The sequence below is a fragment of the Scyliorhinus torazame genome, chromosome 6, assembly GCF_047496885.1.
Source record: "Scyliorhinus torazame isolate Kashiwa2021f chromosome 6, sScyTor2.1, whole genome shotgun sequence".
NCBI classification, from domain to species: Eukaryota; Metazoa; Chordata; class Chondrichthyes; order Carcharhiniformes; family Scyliorhinidae; genus Scyliorhinus; species Scyliorhinus torazame.
In genome coordinates this window covers 5,538,710-5,561,986 of record NC_092712.1, presented here as the reverse complement: position 1 = coordinate 5,561,986, position 23,277 = coordinate 5,538,710, and the positions used below count along the sequence as shown (strand labels likewise).

At 51.5% G+C, this 23,277-nt stretch overlaps 1 long non-coding RNA gene across 1 annotated transcript; it reads right to left on the bottom strand.

Annotated features, from left to right (window-relative positions):
- Nucleotides 1–9,993: 9,993 nt before the first annotated feature.
- On the bottom strand, nucleotides 9,994–12,664 carry LOC140424655 (uncharacterized). Its single transcript, XR_011947653.1, has 2 exons — nucleotides 12,204–12,664; nucleotides 9,994–11,328 (listed from the first exon to the last, which is right to left on the bottom strand). It is a non-coding gene; the product is annotated as an uncharacterized lncRNA (long non-coding RNA).
- Nucleotides 12,665–23,277: the final 10,613 nt, after the last annotated feature.

Here is a 23,277-nt window from a genome sequence, read left to right as displayed (position 1 = left end):
GCTGTGAGAATCTGTCTCTCTCACTCTCAGATAGAACATTCCGGACCCTAACCACTCGCTGTGTGAATCTGTCTCTCTCACTCTCAGACAGAACATTCCGGATCCGAACCACTCGCTGTGTGAATCTCTCTCCACCACACTCTCAGACAGAACATTCCGGATCCTAACCACTCGCTGTGTGAATCTGTCTCCACCACACTCTCAGACAGAACATTCCGGATCCTAACCACTCGCTGTGTGAATCTGTCTCCACCACACGCACAGACAGTACATTCCAGATCCTAACCACTCGCTGTGTGAATCTGCCTCCACCACACTCTCAGACAGAACATTCCGGATCCTAACCACTCGCTGTGTGAATCTGTCTCTCTCACTCTCAGACAGAACATTCCAGACCCTAACCACTCGCTGTGTGAATCTGTCTCTCTCACTCTCAGACAGTGCATTCCGGATCCTAACCACTCGCTGTGTGAATCTGTCTCTCTCACTCTCAGACAGAACATTCCAGATCCTAACCACTCGCTGTGTGAATCTGCCTCCACCACACTCTCAGACAGAACATTCCGGATCCTAACCACTCGCTGTGTGAATCTGTCTCCACCACACTCACAGACAGTACATTCCAGATCCTAACCACTCGCTGTGTGAATCTGTCTCCACCACACTCACAGACAGAACATTCCGGATCCTAACCACTCGCTGTGTGAATCTGTCTCTCTCACTCTCAGACAGTGCATTCCGGATCCTAACCACTCGCTGTGTGAATCTGCCTCCACCACACTCACAGACAGTACATTCCAGATCCTAACCACTCGCTGTGTGAGTCTGTCTCCACCACACTCACAGACAGAACATTCCGAATCCTAACCACTCGCTGTGTGAATCTGTCTCCACCACACTCTCAGACAGAACATTCCACACCCTAACCACTCGCTGTGTGACTCTGTCTCCACCACACTCATAGACAGTACATTCCGGATCCTAACCACTCGCTGTGTGAATCGGTCTCCACCACACTCTCAGACAGAACATTCCAGACCCTAACCACTCGCTGTGTGAATCTGCCTCCACCACACTCACAGACAGTACATTCCAGATCCTAACCACTCGCTGTGTGAATCTGTCTCCACCACACTCACAGACAGTACATTCCAGATCCTAACCACTCGCTGTGTGAATCTGCCTCCACCACACTCTCAGACAGAACATTCCAGACCCTAACCACTCGCTGTGTGAATCTGCCTCCACCACACTCACAGACAGTACATTCCAGATCCTAACCACTCGCTGTGTGAATCTGTCTCCACCACACTTAGAGACAGTACATTGCGGATCCTAACCACTCGCTGTGTGAATCTGTCTCCACCACACTCTCAGACAGTACATTCCAGATCCTAACCACTCGCTGTGTGAATCTGTCTCCACCACACTCTCAGACAGTACATTCCAGATCCTAACCACTCGCTGCGTGAATCTGTCTCCACCACACTCTCAGACAGGACATTCCAGATACTAACCACTCGCTGTGTGAATCTGTCTCTCTCACTCTCAGACAGAACATTCCGGATCCTAACCACTCGCTGTGTCAATCTGTCTCTCTCACTCTCAGACAGAACATTCCAGATCCTAACCACTCGCTGTGTGAATCTGTCTCCACCACACTCACAGACAGAACATTCCGGATCCTAACCACTCGCTGTGTGAATCTGTCTCTCTCACTCTCAGACAGAACATTCCGGATCCTAACCACTCGCTGTGTGAATCTGTCTCTCTCACTCTCAGACAGAACATTCCAGATCCTAACCACTCGCTGTGTGAATCTGTCTCTCTCACTCTCAGACAGAACATTCCGGATCCTAACCACTCGCTGTGTGAATCGGTCTCTCTCACTCTCAGACAGTACATTCCAGATCCTAACCACTCGCTGTGTGATTCTGTCTCTCTCACTCTCAGACAGAACATTCCGGATCCTAACCACTCGCTGTGTGAATCGGTCTCTCTCACACTCAGACAGAACATTCCGGATCCTAACCACTCGCTGTGTGAATCTGTCTCCACCACACTCTCAGACAGAACATTCCGGATCCTAACCACTCGCTGTGTGAATCTGTCTCTCTCACTCTCAGACAGAACATTCCGGATCCTAACCACTCGCTGTGTGAATCTGTCTCTCTCACTCTCAGACAGAACATTCCGGATCCTAACCACTCGCTGTGTGAATCTGTCTCACTCACTCTCAGACAGAACATTCCGGATCCTAACCACTCGCTGTGTGAATCTCTCTCCACCACACTCTCAGACAGTGCATTCCGGATCCTAACCACTCGCTGTGTGAATCTCTCTCCACCACACTCTCAGACAGAACATTCCGGATCCTAACCACTCGCTGTGTGAATCTGTCTCCACCACACTCTCAGACAGAACATTCCGGATCCTAACCACTCGCTGTGTGAATCTGTCTCCACCACACTCTCAGACAGTACATTCCAGATCCTAACCACTCGCTGTGTGAATCTGCCTCCACCACACTCACAGACAGAACATTCCAGATCCTAATCACTCGCTGTGTGAATCTGTCTCCACCACACTCTCAGACAGAACATTCCAGACCCTAACCACTCGCTGTGTGAATCTGTCTCTCTCACTCTCAGACAGTGCATTCCGGATCCTAACCACTCGCTGTGTGAATCTGTCTCTCTCACTCTCAGACAGAACATTCCAGATCCTAACCACTCGCTGTGTGAATCTGCCTCCACCACACTCTCAGACAGAACATTCCGGATCCTAACCACTCGCTGTGTGAATCTGTCTCTCTCACTCTCAGACAGTGCATTCCGGATCCTAACCACTCGCTGTGTGAATCTGCCTCCACCACACTCACAGACAGTACATTCCAGATCCTAACCACTCGCTGTGTGAATCTGTCTCCACCACACTCACAGACAGAACATTCCGAATCCTAACCACTCGCTGTGTGAATCTGTCTCCACCACACTCTCAGACAGAACATTCCAGACCCTAACCACTCGCTGTGTGACTCTGTCTCCACCACACTCATAGACAGTACATTCCGGATCCTAACCACTCGCTGTGTGAATCTGTCTCCACCACACTCTCAGACAGAACATTCCAGACCCTAACCACTCGCTGTGTGAATCTGCCTCCACCACACTCACAGACAGTACATTCCAGATCCTAACCACTCGCTGTGTGAATCTGTCTCCACCACACTCACAGACAGTACATTCCAGATCCTAACCACTCGCTGTGTGAATCTGCCTCCACCACACTCTCAGACAGAACATTCCAGACCCTAACCACTCGCTGTGTGAATCTGCCTCCACCACACTCACAGACAGTACATTCCAGATCCTAACCACTCGCTGTGTGAATCTGTCTCCACCACACTTAGAGACAGTGCATTCCGGATCCTAACCACTCGCTGTGTGAATCTGCCTCCACCACACTCACAGACAGTACATTCCAGATCCTAACCACTCGCTGTGTGAGTCTGTCTCCACCACACTCACAGACAGAACATTCCGAATCCTAACCACTCGCTGTGTGAATCTGTCTCCACCACACTCTCAGACAGAACATTCCACACCCTAACCACTCGCTGTGTGACTCTGTCTCCACCACACTCATAGACAGTACATTCCGGATCCTAACCACTCGCTGTGTGAATCTGTCTCCACCACACTCTCAGACAGAACATTCCAGACCCTAACCACTCGCTGTGTGAATCTGCCTCCACCACACTCACAGACAGTACATTCCAGATCCTAACCACTCGCTGTGTGAATCTGTCTCCACCACACTCACAGACAGTACATTCCAGATCCTAACCACTCGCTGTGTGAATCTGCCTCCACCACACTCTCAGACAGAACATTCCAGACCCTAACCACTCGCTGTGTGAATCTGCCTCCACCACACTCACAGACAGTACATTCCAGATCCTAACCACTCGCTGTGTGAATCTGTCTCCACCACACTTAGAGACAGTACATTGCGGATCCTAACCACTCGCTGTGTGAATCTGTCTCCACCACACTCTCAGACAGTACATTCCAGATCCTAACCACTCGCTGTGTGAATCTGTCTCCACCACACTCTCAGACAGTACATTCCAGATCCTAACCACTCGCTGCGTGAATCTGTCTCCACCACACTCTCAGACAGGACATTCCAGATACTAACCACTCGCTGTGTGAATCTGTCTCTCTCACTCTCAGACAGAACATTCCGGATCCTAACCACTCGCTGTGTCAATCTGTCTCTCTCACTCTCAGACAGAACATTCCAGATCCTAACCACTCGCTGTGTGAATCTGTCTCCACCACACTCACAGACAGAACATTCCGGATCCTAACCACTCGCTGTGTGAATCTGTCTCTCTCACTCTCAGACAGAACATTCCGGATCCTAACCACTCGCTGTGTGAATCTGTCTCTCTCACTCTCAGACAGAACATTCCAGATCCTAACCACTCGCTGTGTGAATCTGTCTCTCTCACTCTCAGACAGAACATTCCGGATCCTAACCACTCGCTGTGTGAATCGGTCTCTCTCACTCTCAGACAGTACATTCCAGATCCTAACCACTCGCTGTGTGATTCTGTCTCTCTCACTCTCAGACAGAACATTCCGGATCCTAACCACTCGCTGTGTGAATCGGTCTCTCTCACACTCAGACAGAACATTCCGGATCCTAACCACTCGCTGTGTGAATCTGTCTCCACCACACTCTCAGACAGAACATTCCGGATCCTAACCACTCGCTGTGTGAATCTGTCTCTCTCACTCTCAGACAGAACATTCCGGATCCTAACCACTCGCTGTGTGAATCTGTCTCTCTCACTCTCAGACAGAACATTCCGGATCCTAACCACTCGCTGTGTGAATCTGTCTCACTCACTCTCAGACAGAACATTCCGGATCCTAACCACTCGCTGTGTGAATCTGTCTCTCTCACTCTCAGACAGAACATTCCAGATCCTAACCACTCGCTGTGTGAATCTGTCTCTCTCACTCTCAGACAGAACATTCCGGATCCTAACCACTCGCTGTGTGAATCTCTCTCCACCACACTCTCAGACAGAACATTCCGGATCCTAACCACTCGCTGTGTGAATCTGTCTCCACCACACTCTCAGACAGAACATTCCGGATCCTAACCACTCGCTGTGTGAATCTGTCTCCACCACACTCTCAGACAGTACATTCCAGATCCTAACCACTCGCTGTGTGAATCTGCCTCCACCACACTCACAGACAGAACATTCCAGATCCTAATCACTCGCTGTGTGAATCTGTCTCCACCACACTCTCAGACAGAACATTCCAGACCCTAACCACTCGCTGTGTGAATCTGTCTCTCTCACTCTCAGACAGTGCATTCCGGATCCTAACCACTCGCTGTGTGAATCTGTCTCTCTCACTCTCAGACAGAACATTCCAGATCCTAACCACTCGCTGTGTGAATCTGCCTCCACCACACTCTCAGACAGAACATTCCGGATCCTAACCACTCGCTGTGTGAATCTGTCTCTCTCACTCTCAGACAGTGCATTCCGGATCCTAACCACTCGCTGTGTGAATCTGCCTCCACCACACTCACAGACAGTACATTCCAGATCCTAACCACTCGCTGTGTGAATCTGTCTCCACCACACTCACAGACAGAACATTCCGAATCCTAACCACTCGCTGTGTGAATCTGTCTCCACCACACTCTCAGACAGAACATTCCAGACCCTAACCACTCGCTGTGTGACTCTGTCTCCACCACACTCATAGACATTACATTCCGGATCCTAACCACTCGCTGTGTGAATCTGTCTCCACCACACTCTCAGACAGAACATTCCAGACCCTAACCACTCGCTGTGTGAATCTGCCTCCACCACACTCACAGACAGTACATTCCAGATCCTAACCACTCGCTGTGTGAATCTGTCTCCACCACACTCACAGACAGTACATTCCAGATCCTAACCACTCGCTGTGTGAATCTGCCTCCACCACACTCTCAGACAGAACATTCCAGACCCTAACCACTCGCTGTGTGAATCTGCCTCCACCACACTCACAGGCAGTACATTCCAGATCCTAACCACTCGCTGTGTGAATCTGTCTCCACCACACTCACAGACAGTACATTGCGGATCCTAACCACTCGCTGTGTGAATCTGTCTCCACCACACTCTCAGACAGTACATTCCAGATCCTAACCACTCGCTGTGTGAATCTGTCTCCACCACACTCTCAGACAGTACATTCCAGATCCTAACCACTCGCTGCGTGAATCTGTCTCCACCACACTCTCAGACAGGACATTCCAGATCCTAACCACTCGCTGTGTGAATCTGTCTCTCTCACTCTCAGACAGAACATTCCGGATCCTAACCACTCGCTGTGTCAATCTGTCTCTCTCACTCTCAGACAGAACATTCCAGATCCTAACCACTCGCTGTGTGAATCTGTCTCCACCACACTCACAGACAGAACATTCCGGATCCTAACCACTCGCTGTGTGAGTCTGTCTCCACCACACTCTCAGACAGTTCATTCCAGATCCTAACCACTCGCTGTGTGAATCTGTCTCCACCACACTCACAGACAGAACATTCCGGATCCTAACCACTCGCTGTGTGAATCTGTCTCTCTCACTCTCAGACAGAACATTCCGGATCCTAACCACTCGCTGTGTGAATCTGTCTCCACCACACTCACAGACAGGACATTCCAGATCCTAACCATTCGCTGTGTGAACCTGTCTCCACCACACTCTCAGACAGTTCATTCCAGATCCTAACCACTCGCTGTGTGAATCTGTCTCACTCTCAGACAGAACATTCCGGATCCTAACCACTCGCTGTGTGAATCTGCCTCCACCACACTCTCAGACAGAACATTCCAGATCCTAACCACTCGCTGTGTGAATCTGTCTCCACCACACTCTCAGACAGTTCATTCCAGTTCCTAACCACTCACTGTGTGAATCTGCCTCCACCACACTCTCAGACAGAACATTCCAGACCCTAACCACTCGCTGTGTGACTCTGTCTCCACCACACTCATAGACATTACATTCCGGATCCTAACCACTCGCTGTGTGAATCTGTCTCCACCACACTCTCAGACAGAACATTCCAGACCCTAACCACTCGCTGTGTGAATCTGCCTCCACCACACTCACAGACAGTACATTCCAGATCCTAACCACTCGCTGTGTGAATCTGTCTCCACCACACTCACAGACAGTACATTCCAGATCCTAACCACTCGCTGTGTGAATCTGCCTCCACCACACTCTCAGACAGAACATTCCAGACCCTAACCACTCGCTGTGTGAATCTGCCTCCACCACACTCACAGACAGTACATTCCAGATCCTAACCACTCGCTGTGTGAATCTGTCTCCACCACACTCACAGACAGTACATTGCGGATCCTAACCACTCGCTGTGTGAATCTGTCTCCACCACACTCTCAGACAGTACATTCCAGATCCTAACCACTCGCTGTGTGAATCTGTCTCCACCACACTCTCAGACAGTACATTCCAGATCCTAACCACTCGCTGCGTGAATCTGTCTCCACCACACTCTCAGACAGGACATTCCAGATCCTAACCACTCGCTGTGTGAATCTGTCTCTCTCACTCTCAGACAGAACATTCCGGATCCTAACCACTCGCTGTGTCAATCTGTCTCTCTCACTCTCAGACAGAACATTCCAGATCCTAACCACTCGCTGTGTGAATCTGTCTCCACCACACTCACAGACAGAACATTCCGGATCCTAACCACTCGCTGTGTGAGTCTGTCTCCACCACACTCTCAGACAGTTCATTCCAGATCCTAACCACTCGCTGTGTGAATCTGTCTCCACCACACTCACAGACAGAACATTCCGGATCCTAACCACTCGCTGTGTGAATCTGTCTCTCTCACTCTCAGACAGAACATTCCGGATCCTAACCACTCGCTGTGTGAATCTGTCTCCACCACACTCACAGACAGGACATTCCAGATCCTAACCATTCGCTGTGTGAACCTGTCTCCACCACACTCTCAGACAGTTCATTCCAGATCCTAACCACTCGCTGTGTGAATCTGTCTCACTCTCAGACAGAACATTCCGGATCCTAACCACTCGCTGTGTGAATCTGCCTCCACCACACTCTCAGACAGAACATTCCAGATCCTAACCACTCGCTGTGTGAATCTGTCTCCACCACACTCTCAGACAGTTCATTCCAGTTCCTAACCACTCACTGTGTGAATCTGCCTCCACCACACTCTCAGACAGAACATTCCAGATCCTAACCACTCGCTGTGTGAATCTGCCTCCACCACACTCTCAGACAGAACATTCCGGATCCTAACCACTCGCTGTGTGAATCTGTCTCAAAGAACAAACAAAGAACAAAGAAATGTACAGCACAGGAACAGGCCCTTCGGCCCTCCAAGCCCGTGCCGACCATACTGCCCGACTAAACTACAATCTTCTACACTTCCTGGGTCCGTATCCTTCTATTCCCATCCTATTCATATATTTGTCAAGATGCCCCTTAAATGTCCCTATCGTCCCTGTTTCCACTATCTCCTCCGGTAGTGAGTTCCAGGCACCCACTACCCTCTGCGTAAAAAACTTGCCTCGTACATCTACTCTAAACCTTGCCCCTCTCACCTTAAACCTATGCCCCCTAGTAATTGACCCCTCTACCCTGGGGAAAAGCCTCTGATTATCCACTCTGTCTATGCCCCTCATAATTTTGTATACCTCTATCAGGTCGCCCCTCAACCTCCTTTGTTCCAGTGAGAATAAACCGAGTTTATTCAATCGCTCCTCATAGCTAATGCCCTCCATACCAGGCAACATTCTGGTAAATCTCTTCTGCACCCTCTCTAAAGCCTCCACATCCTTCTGGTAGTGTGGCGACCAGAATTGAACACTATACTCCAAGTGTGGCCTAACTAAGGTTCTATACAGCTGCAACATGACTTGCCAATTCTTATACTCAATGCCCCGGCCAGTGAAGGCAATCATGCCGTATGCCTTCTTGACTACCTTCTCCACCTGTGTTGCCCCTTTCAATGACCTGTGGACCTGTACTCCTAGATCTCTTTGACTTTCAATACTCTTGAGGGTTCTACCATTCACTGTATATTCCCTACCTGCATTAGCCCTTCCAAAATGCATTACCTCACATTTGTCCGGATTAAACTCCATCTGCCATCTCTCCACCCAAGTCTCCAGACAATCTAAATCCTGCTGTATCCTCCGACAGTCCTCATCGCTATCCGCAATTCCACCAACCTTTGTGTCGTCTGCAAACTTACTAATCAGACCAGTTACATTTTCCTCCAAATCATTTATATATACTACAAACAGCAAAGGTCCCAACACTGATCCCTGTGGAACACCACTGGTCACAGCCCTCCAATTAGAAAAGCATCCCTCCATTGCTACCCTCTGCCTTCTATGGCCTAGCCAGTTCTGTATCCACCTTGCCAGTTCACCCCTTGTAGAAGGTGCCATCTCCGCTACTCCACTACTGGGCCGATATCTGGGGTTCGAATATCTGTGTGTGTCTCTTTCCAGCTGGCACTGAAACTTCAGAGGCCAGGGGATGTCGCACTGGGACACTTCCACTGAAGAGAGCACTGATTCAAGCCTGCCGTTTATTCCTAACCGACAGCCTGAGACTTATATCACACAGATCTCCAGACCCCTACCAATACCCAGGTGATTCTCTCTCTTGCCGGTGGTGCAACAGCCACCCGGTTCCTACTCCACTAGAGTAGCTTTCCCAAGAGAGAGAATAGGACACTGCTGTTTATTCCCTAACCAGCAGTCTGTCCTGAGTGAATCGCTCAAGATGACCCTCGATTCCTGAACCCGGAATTAAGGTGAGGAGTATTTTAACAATGACTTGGTCAGAGATCGCTGGTGAAGGATTGAAGAATTTAAACGACTCCAATTAGCATCAAATCAAGATTTATTGTAAAACCCAGGTCAAAATCATCAACAGAAGAAACACAGTAAAATCTTATGCTCTAATACAACTAAGTCTATTCAAAAGGTAATATAGCGGACACAACGGAAATTCTTACAGTTACACAGGTTTTAGCAAAATCACAAGGCACAAAACAAGTTCCCTTCCCCAAAGCCTCAACCACTATTAAAATCAAGGGAGTTTCGCAAGCTGCTGCGGGTTACTTACGGTCACAGGCTGCAGAGGTCAAGTCAGGGGTGCAGAGGTCGAGCCAGGAACGAACCGCCCCCCAATCGAAAACACAGCCCCTTTTATATTGTTTTACCTGGCTTTGTCCTGTGATCGGCCAGCCCCTTTTGCATTGAAAAGGTAAGTTTTAAAGTTCCCGCTGGTCCCGCCCCCTTTGAGCCGGTCAGAGCTGTCGAGATGGGAGTACCTCCCCTAGGTCCGCCTCCAGTCTGTTTTTTGAGATAACGAGGTTGAGCTCCCTTGAAGATTTTCAAAGACTTCCATCTGCTCCGGAGATGCTGCTATGTTGATGGGGTGTTGATTGGATTCTGCTCTGGTGGAGGCCAGGTCATTTACATTTGCATGGGGCTATGACCATCCCATTGTCCTGCTTGCATGCAAGCCTCCTGTGTATTCCCGTGCCCCTTTGTCTGTGTCTTGATGTTATCTTGTTGTCTGGCTCCTTCTTCCTTGTAGCTCCTAGGGGGGGTGTTTGTAAATATTTATGTGCTTATGTCCCCACTCAGCTCAGCGGGCCAAGCCTGCTGGGAAAACTGGTTCTGTTCCCTTGCCTGGAAAGTCAGTTTACAGTCTCTGAGTTTCTCCAAAAGGGCCGAATTGCCCGAAAACCTTACAGATGCCCCTTCGATACGTCCCTACCTGCTTGGACCGTATCGACACAGGTGAAGGGCAATTATTTCCTTTTGTGTGGACCGTAGGTCCCCCCCCCCAACAACATGCGAAACTACAAGTCCCAAGACAGTTCCCTTAATCTAGGCTACCCCTGATTTCAATGAAAGGGAAAGACAAGACCATACTTAATTCAAGCAGACAGTAACATATACATATTTCACCAGAACCCCAAACGTAAGGGTCCCTGTACATATATCACACTCAAGTACACATTTCACCGGAACCCCAAACGTAAGGGTCCCTGTACATATATCCCAGTCAAGTAACTGGGACCCGCGAATCCATACAACTATTTACAATTGCATCTGTTTATTTCATCAAGGATCCTCCTTTCTTGGCTGCACTTCGCTTCTTCCCGTTGAGGGCTCTTCATTTATCCTCCATCGTCGATACCTGCAGCTGAAAGGTTTAGTCCAACTGAGGCGACAGCATAATGTACCCCCTGTACAACATTTCCTTTGTGGGGGCAAACACTAAACCATTCTCAGGCTCCCCCCTGGTGGTGATCGGACAGTTGTGAGGGTCGATCGGTTGGGCTGTGGGCAGGGGTCGCTTTACCTGAACCAGCAGTTCGGTAGCTTCTACAGTCATCCCTTCCCTGGGCGTTACACATCCCTCCCCACTGCGGTCAATTTATCCCGTTCCCTGGGTTCTGCCACCACCTTACAAAAGTGATTAATGCCCCTTGTGGACATGCCTTGGTAGATCCCCATGAACACAAATAAATGCCCTGGTCAGAAGCCCACCACTTATCCCAGCAAACGGTGATCCTACCCGGTGACCCCGTGATGGTTCGGTAGGGGTCATTGTCCATTCGTTCCCAGTCCGGGGATCGATCCCTCATGTCCGGGCTCAGCTTCCTGAGCCACCACCATCTCCCCACAGGAACGTCCCCCTCACAGGTTAAACACACCCGCCTGCCCTCAGTCACCCTAACCCGGTCAGTCGCCACCTGTATCTCCTCGCAGAGTACCGAGGCCTCTCCATAGGTGAAGCTCTGGTGGCTGGAGTACCTGGTCGAGTTCGACCCCAGCCACCCAGGCCATCTCCCTAGGTGTAAGTAGCGGGCCTGCTCTGTGGCCACCTGGTTTCCCTGTCCGGTAGTGACAAGAGGGGCTCTGCCGCCAGAGCACCCATAGACAAAGGACTCTTCTGTCTCTCCTCTGCGGAGTTCTCCCGGTCCCACCATCGCCAGGATCAGCAAACTCCACATCGTCGGGTGCCCCATCTGTAAGACAAACAAAACACATCCTTGCCTCCACAGAATTACCTACCTTAAAGTGCATGGGTGCTATCCGGTGGCAGCAGCAGCTCCTGCTTTGAAGTTGCCGCAGCCTGTCTGGGGTTCTGTGTTTTACAGCCCGGCTGCACCAGGGTCCTAGTGCCTGGTGCTTCATCATTTTACCCTTGCACCAGGCGCTTCTGTGTCCCCACGATCCCAAATACCTCACACACAACTACATACTAATTAGGACTAGCAGGGGGAAAGAAAAGGGAATATGATATATACAATGCCACCCGTCTCCGGGTGGCCAAATTAAAACTGTGCCCCGCTAAACGGGGGCAGTCCGCCTGTTTGGTCGAATAGCTCGGGCCAGACCGTCCCCTCCCGGGGGTTCGGGCTGCCTCTTGCCGCTCCCTCCCCAACAGGGTTCGGGGATCCCTCAGCGCTCCCTCCCACTCGGGCCCCCTTACTGCGGGACCGGGTGACAGGGAGATGGGATGGGGACCATCTTACCGGGGTCTTGGAGACCCGATTGCTCCTCCGTCCCCTGACTGGTTCCCAAGCCCAAGGTGATACCTCCACTTCCTCCGCCTCCTTAGCCTCTATACTAAGGCAGGCCACCTGACCCACAGGTAAGGGCTTGGGAATCGTTCCTGTCCCTGGGCTGGGTGCTTGCAGCACTGTCGGTCTCTTTGGGACTGCCCCTTGGGGACAGCACCTTGTCACCGGTTGTGTGGTCGTGGGGTCAGGGACCTCCCCCACCGTCGTCAATTCTGCAGGCGGCTTCTCCACTATCACCCCCAGCCCCCCCCCCAACTTACTCTTACCGGCCCTGGTGGGGTCGAAAAGTTTGCACTGGTTCACGTGGAACCATTTAATCTTCCGGGGGAGCTGTACTGCGTAAACCATGGGGCTGGCCTTGTCCACTATACTGTACGGTCCCGCGTACAGTGGCTCAAAGGCTCCTACCCGTGCAAAATTCCGGACCATTACTTGGTCCCCTATGGCCCATTCCTGGGTAGTGTGGGGCTCGAGTAGCAGCTTGTTCCTCCGGTGCTGGGTCCCCATATTAAACGCTGCCTGCCAGTTAATTTCTTTCAGCTGCTCCATCAGCTTCTTAGCAAACTTGTCCCGGTTTACCTCCCTAAGCTGTCCCTCTGTCAGGGAAGGTACCCTGACATGGATCGGGGTTCTCATGACTCTCCCTGTCATGAGCTCGTGCGGGGAGTACCCTGTGCTTCTGGACTGGCTTGCCCGGATCCCCATTAAAACTAAGGGTAAGATTTCTACCCACCGGTTGGGCGAGCTGCCTGTTTCTTTCCTGATCCTTTCCTTTATAGTCCTGTTTAACCTTTCCACAGGACCTGAGGATTGAGGGTTATAAGCCACATGCCATTTGGCCTTAATCCCCAGGACTTTCAGGGTCGCTTGCATCACTTGTCCCGTGAAGTGACTCCCCTGATCTGACTCCACAAACTGTGGGAGTCCCCACCTCGAGAATACCTCCCTGACCAGTATCCTGGCTGTGCCTGCTGCGGTGGCTGTTCGGCAGGGGAAGGCTTCCACCCACTTGGTGAAAATATCCACCAACACCAGACAGTACTTGTAACCCCCCGTCGCTGGGGGAAGGGGTCCAATATAGTCGATCTGTATCGACTGCCAGGGCCCCTCCACCCTGCGGATGTGTCCCAACGAGACCTTTCTCTTCTTGGGGTCCGGGTTATTGGTAGCACACACCAGGCAGCTCGCACAAAAATCGCGAGCATCCTCCCGGAGGCTCGGCCACCACCCCACCCTCTCCACCCGTTGCCAGGTGGTCTCAGGGCCGGGATGTCCCGCTCCGGGGCTTTCATGGGCCATTTCGATAAATTCCCTATGATGCTGGGAAGGCACTATCCACTGGTCCCCCCTGAAGAGCATGCCCTCCTTCAGTGTGATGTCCTTTCCCCCATAGGGCCCCTCTATCCTTTCCTGTCTACCCATGGCCGTTATGAGTTTCTTCAGCTCGGGGTCCTGTCCCTGGGCAGTGGCCAGATCTGGGGCCAAACTCGTCCCATCCCCCCTCTGGGGCTGTCTTGTAACGGCCGCTACTTGTCCCTCTTCGTACGGGTCCCACGCTATCCCATTCTTAGCCCCCTCTCGAGCCAGGCCGTCTGCTTTCTGGTTCCCCTCGCCCCGTGGCTCTGTTTTGGAGTGAGCTTTCACCTTGAGGATATACCTGTCCTCTCCCTGCCCAACTGCCGCCACGATTTTCTCGAGGAGGGGTTTTGTGGCCAGTGGTTTTCCATCCGAGGAGGTGTATCCCCGTCGGGACCAGATAGCCAGGTACTCCGTGCAGGAGTTGCATGTAAACATGCTATCTGAGCAGATGGTATACGGCGTGGGAAAACGGTCGGGGTGGGTCACCACATACATCACTGCAGCCAGCTCTGCCTGCTGGGCGCTGAGTGTATGGGGGAGTTTAAGGGCCAGGGCTATGTCGGCATCGGGGTCCCAGATCCCGCAGCCCGTGAGCCTGACGCCCTCCGCTACCGTACTGGACCCATCCACATAGATCTCCCTCCCTGTGGGGTGCAGCCCTGCCCGGAGTCCGAACCCTACCTCCCATACCCCTTCTACGGAACAGTGGTGTGGCTCCCCGGGGTATATTAGGTTGGCTGCGAGCTGTGGCTCATTCAGCCCTTTTACCTGAAGGGCCATTTGAGACAGCAGGAGGGTCCACCTGGTGATTCTGGCGCTGCTGACCGTGCCGTCCTTAATCCGGCCGTCCAGCAGCATTTGGGTCGGGGTGTGATGTGTCAGGAGAGTGATGGGGCCCATCCTAACAAATACCTGCATCCGCTTTACTGCCCAGTGGGTGGCCAGCAGATGCCTCTCACAGTTGGAGTATGCCCGCTCCACGTCTGTGAGGACCCGAGAGGAGTACACCACCGGCCTCAATTTGCCATGTCGGGTCTGGAGGAGCACAGCACTCAGACCATCGCTGCCTGCGGCCACCTCCAGGAAAAACTCCTCCCGGGGGTTAATGGCTCCCAGGGCTGGGGCTTTCTGCAAGTCCTGCTTGAGTTGTACGAACGCCGTCTCACATTTGCTGTCCCAGTCCCACTCCACCCCCTTGTGCAGCAGCCTAAGCAGAGGCGCTGCTGTGGTGGCATAGTCCACAATGAAATCCCTGCAGTAGCCGGTGATTCCTAAAAAGGACCGTATCCCCTTCACATCTACGGGGACTGGGAGTTCCTGCACTGTTTGCCTCCTGGCGGTGTCAATCCCTCTCTCCCCAGCTCTCAGGGTTAACCCCAGGAACTTCACCTCTCCTAGCCCGATTTGTGCCTTTTTAGGGTTAACTTTCAGCCCTCCTTTGTGTAACATCCCCAACAGCTCGTCCACTAGGGGCCCATGCTCCTCCCTAGTACTGGTGAACAGCAGGATGTCGTCCACATACTGCACCAGCTTGTGTGGCTCACTGAAGCCCTTTAAGCATTCTGCCATACATTGATGGAAAATGCTCGGGCTGTTGTGGAATCCCTGCGGGAGACAGGTCCAGGTGTATTGTTGCCCCTTAAAAGTAAATGCAAACTTGTATTGGTCTTCCCTTCTGACCGGGACTGACCAAAATCCATTTGAAATATCCAGCACCGTAAAAATTGAGGCGGATGCTGGAATTTCTCCTAGCAAGTCTGCCACGGCCGCCACCGTTGGGGCGCAGGCTGGAATGTGTTTATTCAGGACTCTGTAGTCCACGGTGGCCCTCCAGGAGTTGTCCGGCTTCCTCACCGGCCAGAGCGGGGAGTTTACATGGGTGGCAATTGTCCTCAACACTCCTTGCCGCACCAGTGAGTTTAGGGCCACCTCCAAGTCTGCCTCTGCTTCCCGGGGGAAGCGGTACTGTTTCTGGGGCTGGGACATGGGGTCCCCATCTACCCTGACCTCTGTCCCAGTAACTCTCCCACAATCATGCTTGTGGGTGGCAAAAGCAGCCAGATTCTTGCGGACATACTCCCTGAACTCTTCCGGGGTATTCCTCTCCAGGGCTTCTAGATCGTACCCTTCCTTTGGCTGTACCACACACAAAGCTCCCTTCTCCTGGGCTCTGTCTATTACTCTCAATTCCCTTTCAGTCCCTTCCGTTGCTGCACCCCACAGGCAGTGATTTCTCAGGTCCACCAGGATCTGATGAGCCACTATGAAATCCGCTCCTAGGATCCCTTTTCCCTCCTGTTCCCATCTCATCAGGACGCATTTCCAGTGCGCCTGGAGTGCCCCTAACCTGATAGACAGGGGAACAGAGAAAAAGCCCATTTTTTCGTTCCCGGTAAAACCAATGAGGCTATAGGGTACCCCGCTAGACAGAGGGGATGCTCGGGGATTGTCCGTGTGGACTATAGTACTGGAAGCACCGGTGTCCAGTAGGTAACTCCCGACCGTATCCTGGACCTCCATTTTTACCCAGGGTCTCCCGCACGGGCCATATTCCAGTGGGCATAGAAAGGTGGGTGGCTGAGGGGCTAGTCATTCGGAGGCTTCCCTGGGTGCGGGGGCGGGCTGCCCCTGGCCCGTTGCCATAGCCACCTGTCCTGAGCCTTGCAAAAGGGCTAAGATCTTACTTATCTCGATGGTTCCCGGGGCAGCTGCTCCTGCCACCGGGGTCTGACTCTCTACTGCGGGAGCCCTCTCCTGTTTGTTGGGGTTTTTACATTCCCTCTTGAAATGCCCGGCCTTCCCACACCCGTAGCATACCGGTTTCTTGTCGGAGGTCCGGGTGCCCTCGTGCTTCCACTCTCTCTTAGGGGCTGCTGGCACGATTTCGTGCACTTTACCCTTAAGGGGCTTGTCCTCACCCCTCTCCCCATTGCGATAGGCGAGGGTAAGTTTCCTGAGGACCTCTTCCTCGTTAAGGGCCGGGGTCTGCGGGTCGAACCAGTGTTCGGCTTTTGCCCTAACGTTGGGGAGGCAATTGGCAACTAGGGTTTTCAGCCAGTGGGCGGTTCTCTCCCCTAGATTCCGTCTATCCGCGGGAACCCCGCATGCCTCCATATAGACAGTCCACAGTCTGTCGGCAAACATGGTGGGAGATTCCCCTGGTTGCTGTTTGGTTTCCCCCACCCTCATGAAAGGGCTCCCCAGGTTCAAACCCATAGCCTCCAGAACAGCAGTCTGTGCTGCCGCCCAGGTGTCAGGTCTTCCCCCATTCCCAGAGGTCACCGTCCGGCATAGCTGGGCATCTAGGGTTATCAGGAGCATTTTTATTTGCTCCCCTTCGTCGCAGTCATTGATGTGGGCTGCCTGTTCTACCTCCATAAAATGCAGCGATGGGTCCCCCTTCTGAGTTAGTTTGGGAACGTGGGCCACCATCCCCCTGAGCGCGGATGCCCCATGAGGAACGATAATGTCGCCCTCAATTGGTCCCCTATTTGCCATCCCCGCCGGGGGACCATACCTCCTTTGTCTGACAGGGCACATCTGCCCTACCTGGGGTTCCTGCTCCTCCTCCCCACTGTCCAGCTCTTCTGTCTCGTTGGGTAGCCCCCCTGTCCCCGGGCTAGCTACCCATATAGGAGACGCCGCTACCTGGGGATACACTGCCGACCCCCCTTGGACTTGCCCCTTAACGTGCAGCCCGATCCCCCCCTGCCGACCCGGACACGATCCCGGTGCCTCAGGAGGCGGTCTATTCCCCTTGGCCTTTGGGGAATCATCCGCTGCGAGGAGCACCTTGCCCCTAGGGAACCCCCCTGGACCTACCAGGTGTATCTGTCCCCTGAACCTGGACAAGGTCTCCTCCAACTCCGTTATTCGTGCCTGGCACGGCCCATGGGCACAGTCCCCTACTTCCTCGCGGGCCACCCGGTACGCTGCCTGGATGTCCCGGAACTTCCCCTCCAGCTTCCTACACTGCTCTGTACTCCGAGCATAGAGTTCCTGGAGCCTCCGTTCCTTTTCTTTACCCTCCACTATCTGGCAGTGGAGATAGTCCTTCTCACATCTGTTAGACTCGCTTTCCTGTTTCATTTCTGCCACTTCCCCCCGCAGTCGTTCCGCTGCGCTAGCCTCCTGCTCTAACTCTTCGATTCTTTGCTCTGCGTTGACTACCTGCTGAGACAGGCAAACCAGCCAAACTGCCTTCTCCAAGTGCTTTTTGTGCGCCTTACTGTCTGTCCATGCAGCCGCTGCCATTACCGGTTGCTCTGCATTGATCAATTCTGAGACCCAAGGTTTGGTGAGGTTGACCTTTTGCCACAAATATGAGGATATTCTCTCCTCCATTTTGCTTCGTTCCCTCACCCCCTCTGCCACGTCACATACTCCAAAACACCGGGGTCCTGCCGCGGTCGCCATTGTAGAGGGTGCCATCTCCGCTACTCCACTACTGGGCCGATATCTGGGGTTTGAATATCTGTGTGTGTCTCTCTCCAGCTGGCACTGAAACTTCAGAGGCCAGGGGATGTCGCACTGGGACACTTCCACTGAAGAGAGCACTGATTCAAGCCTGCCGTTTATTCCTAACCGACAGCCTGAGACTTATATCACACAGATCTCCAGACCCCTACCAATACCCAGGTGATTCTCTCTCTTGCCGGTGGTGCAACAGCCACCCGGTTCCTACTCCACTAGAGTAGCTTTCCCAAGAGAGAGAATAGGACACTGCTGTTTATTCCCTAACCAGCAGTCTGTCCTGAGTGAATCGCTCAAGATGACCCTCGAGTCCTGAACCCGGAATTAAGGTGAGGAGTATTTTAACAATGGGGGTATACTACAGGCCTCCCAACAGCCAGCGGGAGATAGAGGAGCAGATAGGTAGACAGATTTTGGAAAAGAGTAAAAACAACAGGGTTGTGGTGATGGGAGACTTCAACTTCCCCAATATTGACTGGGACTCACTTAGTGCCAGGGGCTTAGACGGGGCAGAGTTTGTAAGGAGCATCCAGGAGGGCTTCTTAAAACAATATGTAAACAGTCCAACTAGGGAAGGGGCGGTACTGGACCTGGTATTGGGGAATGAGCCCGGCCAGGTGGTAGATGTTTCAGTAGGGGAGCATTTCGGTAACAGTGACCACAATTCAGTAAGTTTTAAAGTACTGGTGGACAAGGATAAGAGTGGTCCGAGGATGAATGTGCTAAATTGGGGGAAGGCTAATTATAACAATATTAGGCGGGAACTGAAGAACATAGATTGGGGGCGGATGTTTGAGGGCAAATCAACATCTGACATGTGGGAGGCTTTCAAGTGTCAGTTGAAAGGAATACAGGACAGGCATGTTCCTGTGAGGAAGAAAGATAAATACGGCAATTTTCGGGAACCTTGGATGACGAGTGATATTGTAGGCCTCGTCAAAAAGAAAAAGGAGGCATTTGTCAGGGCTAAAAGGCTGGGAACAGACGAAGCCTGTGTGGCATATAAGGAAAGTAGGAAGGAACTTAAGCAAGGAGTCAGGAGGGCTAGAAGGGGTCATGAAAAGGCATTGGCAAATAGGGTTAAGGAAAATCCCAAGGCTTTTTACACTTACATAAAAAGTAAGAGGGTAGCCAGGGAAAGGGTTGGCCCACTGAAGGATAGGCAAGGGAATCTATGTGTGGAGCCAGAGGAAATGGGCGAGGTACTAAATGAATACTTTGCATCAGTATTCACCAAAGAGAAGGAATTGGTAGATGTTGAGTCTGGAGAAGGGGGTGTAGATAGCCTGGGTCACATTGTGATCCAAAAAGACGAGGTGTTGGGTGTCTTAAAAAATATTAAGGTAGATAAGTCCCCAGGGCCGGATGGGATCTACCCCAGAATACTGAAGGAGGCTGGAGAGGAAATTGCTGAGGCCTTGACAGAAATCTTTGGATCCTCGCTGTCTTCAGGGGATGTCCCGGAGGACTGGAGAATAGCCAATGTTGTTCTTCTGTTTAAGAAGGGTGGCAGGGATAATCCCGGGAACTACAGGCCGGTGAGCCTTACTTCAGTGGTAGGGAAATTACTGGAGAGAATTCTTCGAGACAGGATCTACTCCCATTTGGAAGCAAATGGACGTATTAGTGAGAGGCAGCACGGTTTTGTGAAGGGGAGGTCGTGTCTCACTAACTTGATAGAGTTTTTCGAGGAGGTCACTAAGATGATTGATGCAGGTAGGGCAGTAGATGTTGTCTATATGGACTTCAGTAAGGCCTTTGACAAGGTCCCTCATGGTAGACTAGTACAAAAGGTGAAGTCACACGGGATCAGGGGTGAACTGGCAAGGTGGATACAGAACTGGCTAGGCCATAGAAGGCAGAGGGTAGCAATGGAGGGATGCTTTTCTAATTGGAGGGCTGTGACCAGTGGTGTTCCACAGGGATCAGTGCTGGGACCTTTGCTCTTTGTAGTATATATAAATGATTTGGAGGAAAATGTAATTGGTCTGATTAGTAAGTTTGCAGACGACACAAAGGTTGGTGGAATTGCGGATAGCGATGAGGACTGTCTGAGGATACAGCAGGATTTAGATTGTCTGGAGACTTGGGCGGAGAGATGGCAGATGGAGTTTAACCTGGACAAATGTGAGGTAATGCATTTTGGAAGGGCTAATGCAGGTAGGGAATATACAGTGAATGGTAGAACCCTCAAGAGTATTGAAAGTCAAAGAGATCTAGGAGTACAGGTCCACAGATCACTGAAAGGGGCTACACAGGTGGAGAAGGTAGTCAAGAAGGCATACGGCATGCTTGCCTTCATTGGCCGGGGCATTGAGTATAAGAATTGGCAAGTCATGTTGCAGCTGTATAGAACCTTAGTTAGGCCACACTTGGAGTATAGTGTTCAATTCTGGTCGCCACACTACCAGAAGGATGTGGAGGCTTTAGAGAGGGTGCAGAAGAGATTTACCAGAATGTTGCCTGGTATGGAGGGCATAAGCTATGAGGAGCGATTGAATAAACTCGGTTTGTTCTCACTGGAACGAAGGAGGTTGAGGGGCGACCTGATAGAGGTATACAAAATTATGAGGGGCATAGACAGAGTGGATAGTCAGAGGCTTTTCCCCAGGGTAGAGGGGTCAATTACTAGGGGGCATAGGTTTAAGGTGAGAGGGGCAAAGTTTAGAGTAGATGTACGAGGCAAGTTTTTTACGCAGAGGGTAGTGGGTGCCTGGAACTCACTACCGGAGGAGGTAGTGGAGGCAGGGACGATAGGGACATTTAAGGGGCATCTTGACAAATATATGAATAGGATGGGAATAGAAGGATACGGACCCAGGAAGTGTAGAAGATTGTAGTTTAGTCGGGCAGTATGGTCGGCACGGGCTTGGAGGGCCGAAGGGCCTGTTCCTGTGCTGTACATTTCTTTGTTCTTTGTTCTTTGACTTGGTCAGAGGTCGCTGGTGAAAGATTGAAGAATTTAAACGACTCCAATTAGCATCAAATCACGGTTTATTGTAAAACCCAGGTCAAAATCATCAACAGAAGAAACACAATAAAGTCTTATGCTCTAATACAACTAAGTCTATTCAAAAGGTAATATAACGGACACAACGAAAATTCTTACGGTTACACAGGTTTTAGCAAAATCACAAAGCACAAAACAAGTTCCCTTCCCCAAAGCCTCAACCACTATTAAAATCAAGGGAGTTTCGCAAGCTGCTGCGGGTTACTTACGGTCACAGGCTGCAGAGGTCAAGTCAGGGGTGCAGAGGTCGAGCCACGAACGAAGAGACCCCTCTCGAAAACACAGCCCCTTTTATATAGTTATACCTGGCTTTGTTCTGTGATCGGCCAGCCCCTTTTGCATTGAAAAGGTAAGTTTTTAAAGTTCCCGCTGGTCCCGCCCCCTTTGCGCCGGTCAGAGCTGTATGTTTCCGGGTATTCCTTGCAGGTCCGCCCCTTCCAGCTAGGCAGACCTGCGCGATTTGAATTTGGCGCTGGCTCCGCCCCCTCCTTCAGTGAGTTTCTGCCGGCAGCTTCTGTCAAGCTTGGAGTACCTCCCCCAGGTCCGCCTCCAACTTGGTTTTTCTGCCGGCAGCTTCTGTCAAGCTTGGAGTACCTCCCCCAGGTCCGCCTCCAACTTGGTTTTTCTGCCGGCAGCTTCTGTCAAGCTTGGAGTACCTCCCCCAGGTCCGCCTCCAACTTGTTTTTTTTCAGACCTGCGCGATTTGAATTTGGCGCTGGCTCCGCCCCCTTTCTCCCAGTGAGTTTCTGCCGGTAGCTCCTGTCAAGATTGGAGTACCTCCCCCAGGTCCGCCTCCAACTTGGTTTTTTCAGACCTGCTGATTTTCTAGGGGCTTTTCCAGCGCAATATGCTGGACTCAGACAGTCTGATTTCTAGTTTTAATGAGGTTAGGCTCTTCTGTGGAGAATTTCAGTGTCTTCCAGCTGCTCCGGAGATGGCTGCTGTTCTCACCTCGCTATGTTGATGGGGTGCTAATTGGATTCTGCTCTGGTGGAGGCCAGGTCATTTACATTTGCATGGGGCTATGACCATCCCATTGTCCTGCTTGCATGCAAGCCTCCTGTGTATTCCCGTGCCCTTTGTCTGTGTCTTGATGTTATCTTGTTTGTCTGGCTCCTTCTTCCTTGTAGCTCCTAGGGGGGTGTTTGTAAATGTTTATGTATTTATGCCCTTACTCAGCTCAGCGGGCCAAGCCTGCTGGGAAAACTGGTTCTGTTCCCTTGGCTGGAAAGTCGGTTTACAGTCTCTGAGTTTCTCCAAAAAGGGCCGAATTGCCCGAAAACCTTACAGGACTGTCAGAGGATACAGCAGGATTTAGATTGTTTGGAGACTTGGGCGGAGAGATGGCAGATGGAGTTTAATCCGGACAAATGTGAGGTAATGCATTTTGGAAGGTCTAATGCAGGTAGGGAATATACAGTGAATGGTAGAACCCTCAAGAGTATTGAAAGTCAAAGAGATCTAGGAGTACATTTCCACAGGTCACTGAAAGGGGCAACACAGGTGGAGAAGGTAGTCAAGAAGGCATACGGCATGCTTGCCTTCATTGGCCGGGGCATTGAGTATAAGAATTGGCAAATCATGTTGCAGCTGTATAGAACCTTAGTTAGGCCACACTTGGAGTATAGTGTTCAATTCTGGTCGCCACACTACCAGAAGGACGTGGAGGCTTTAGAGAGAGTGCAGAAGAGATTTACCAGAATGTTGCCTGGTAAGGAGG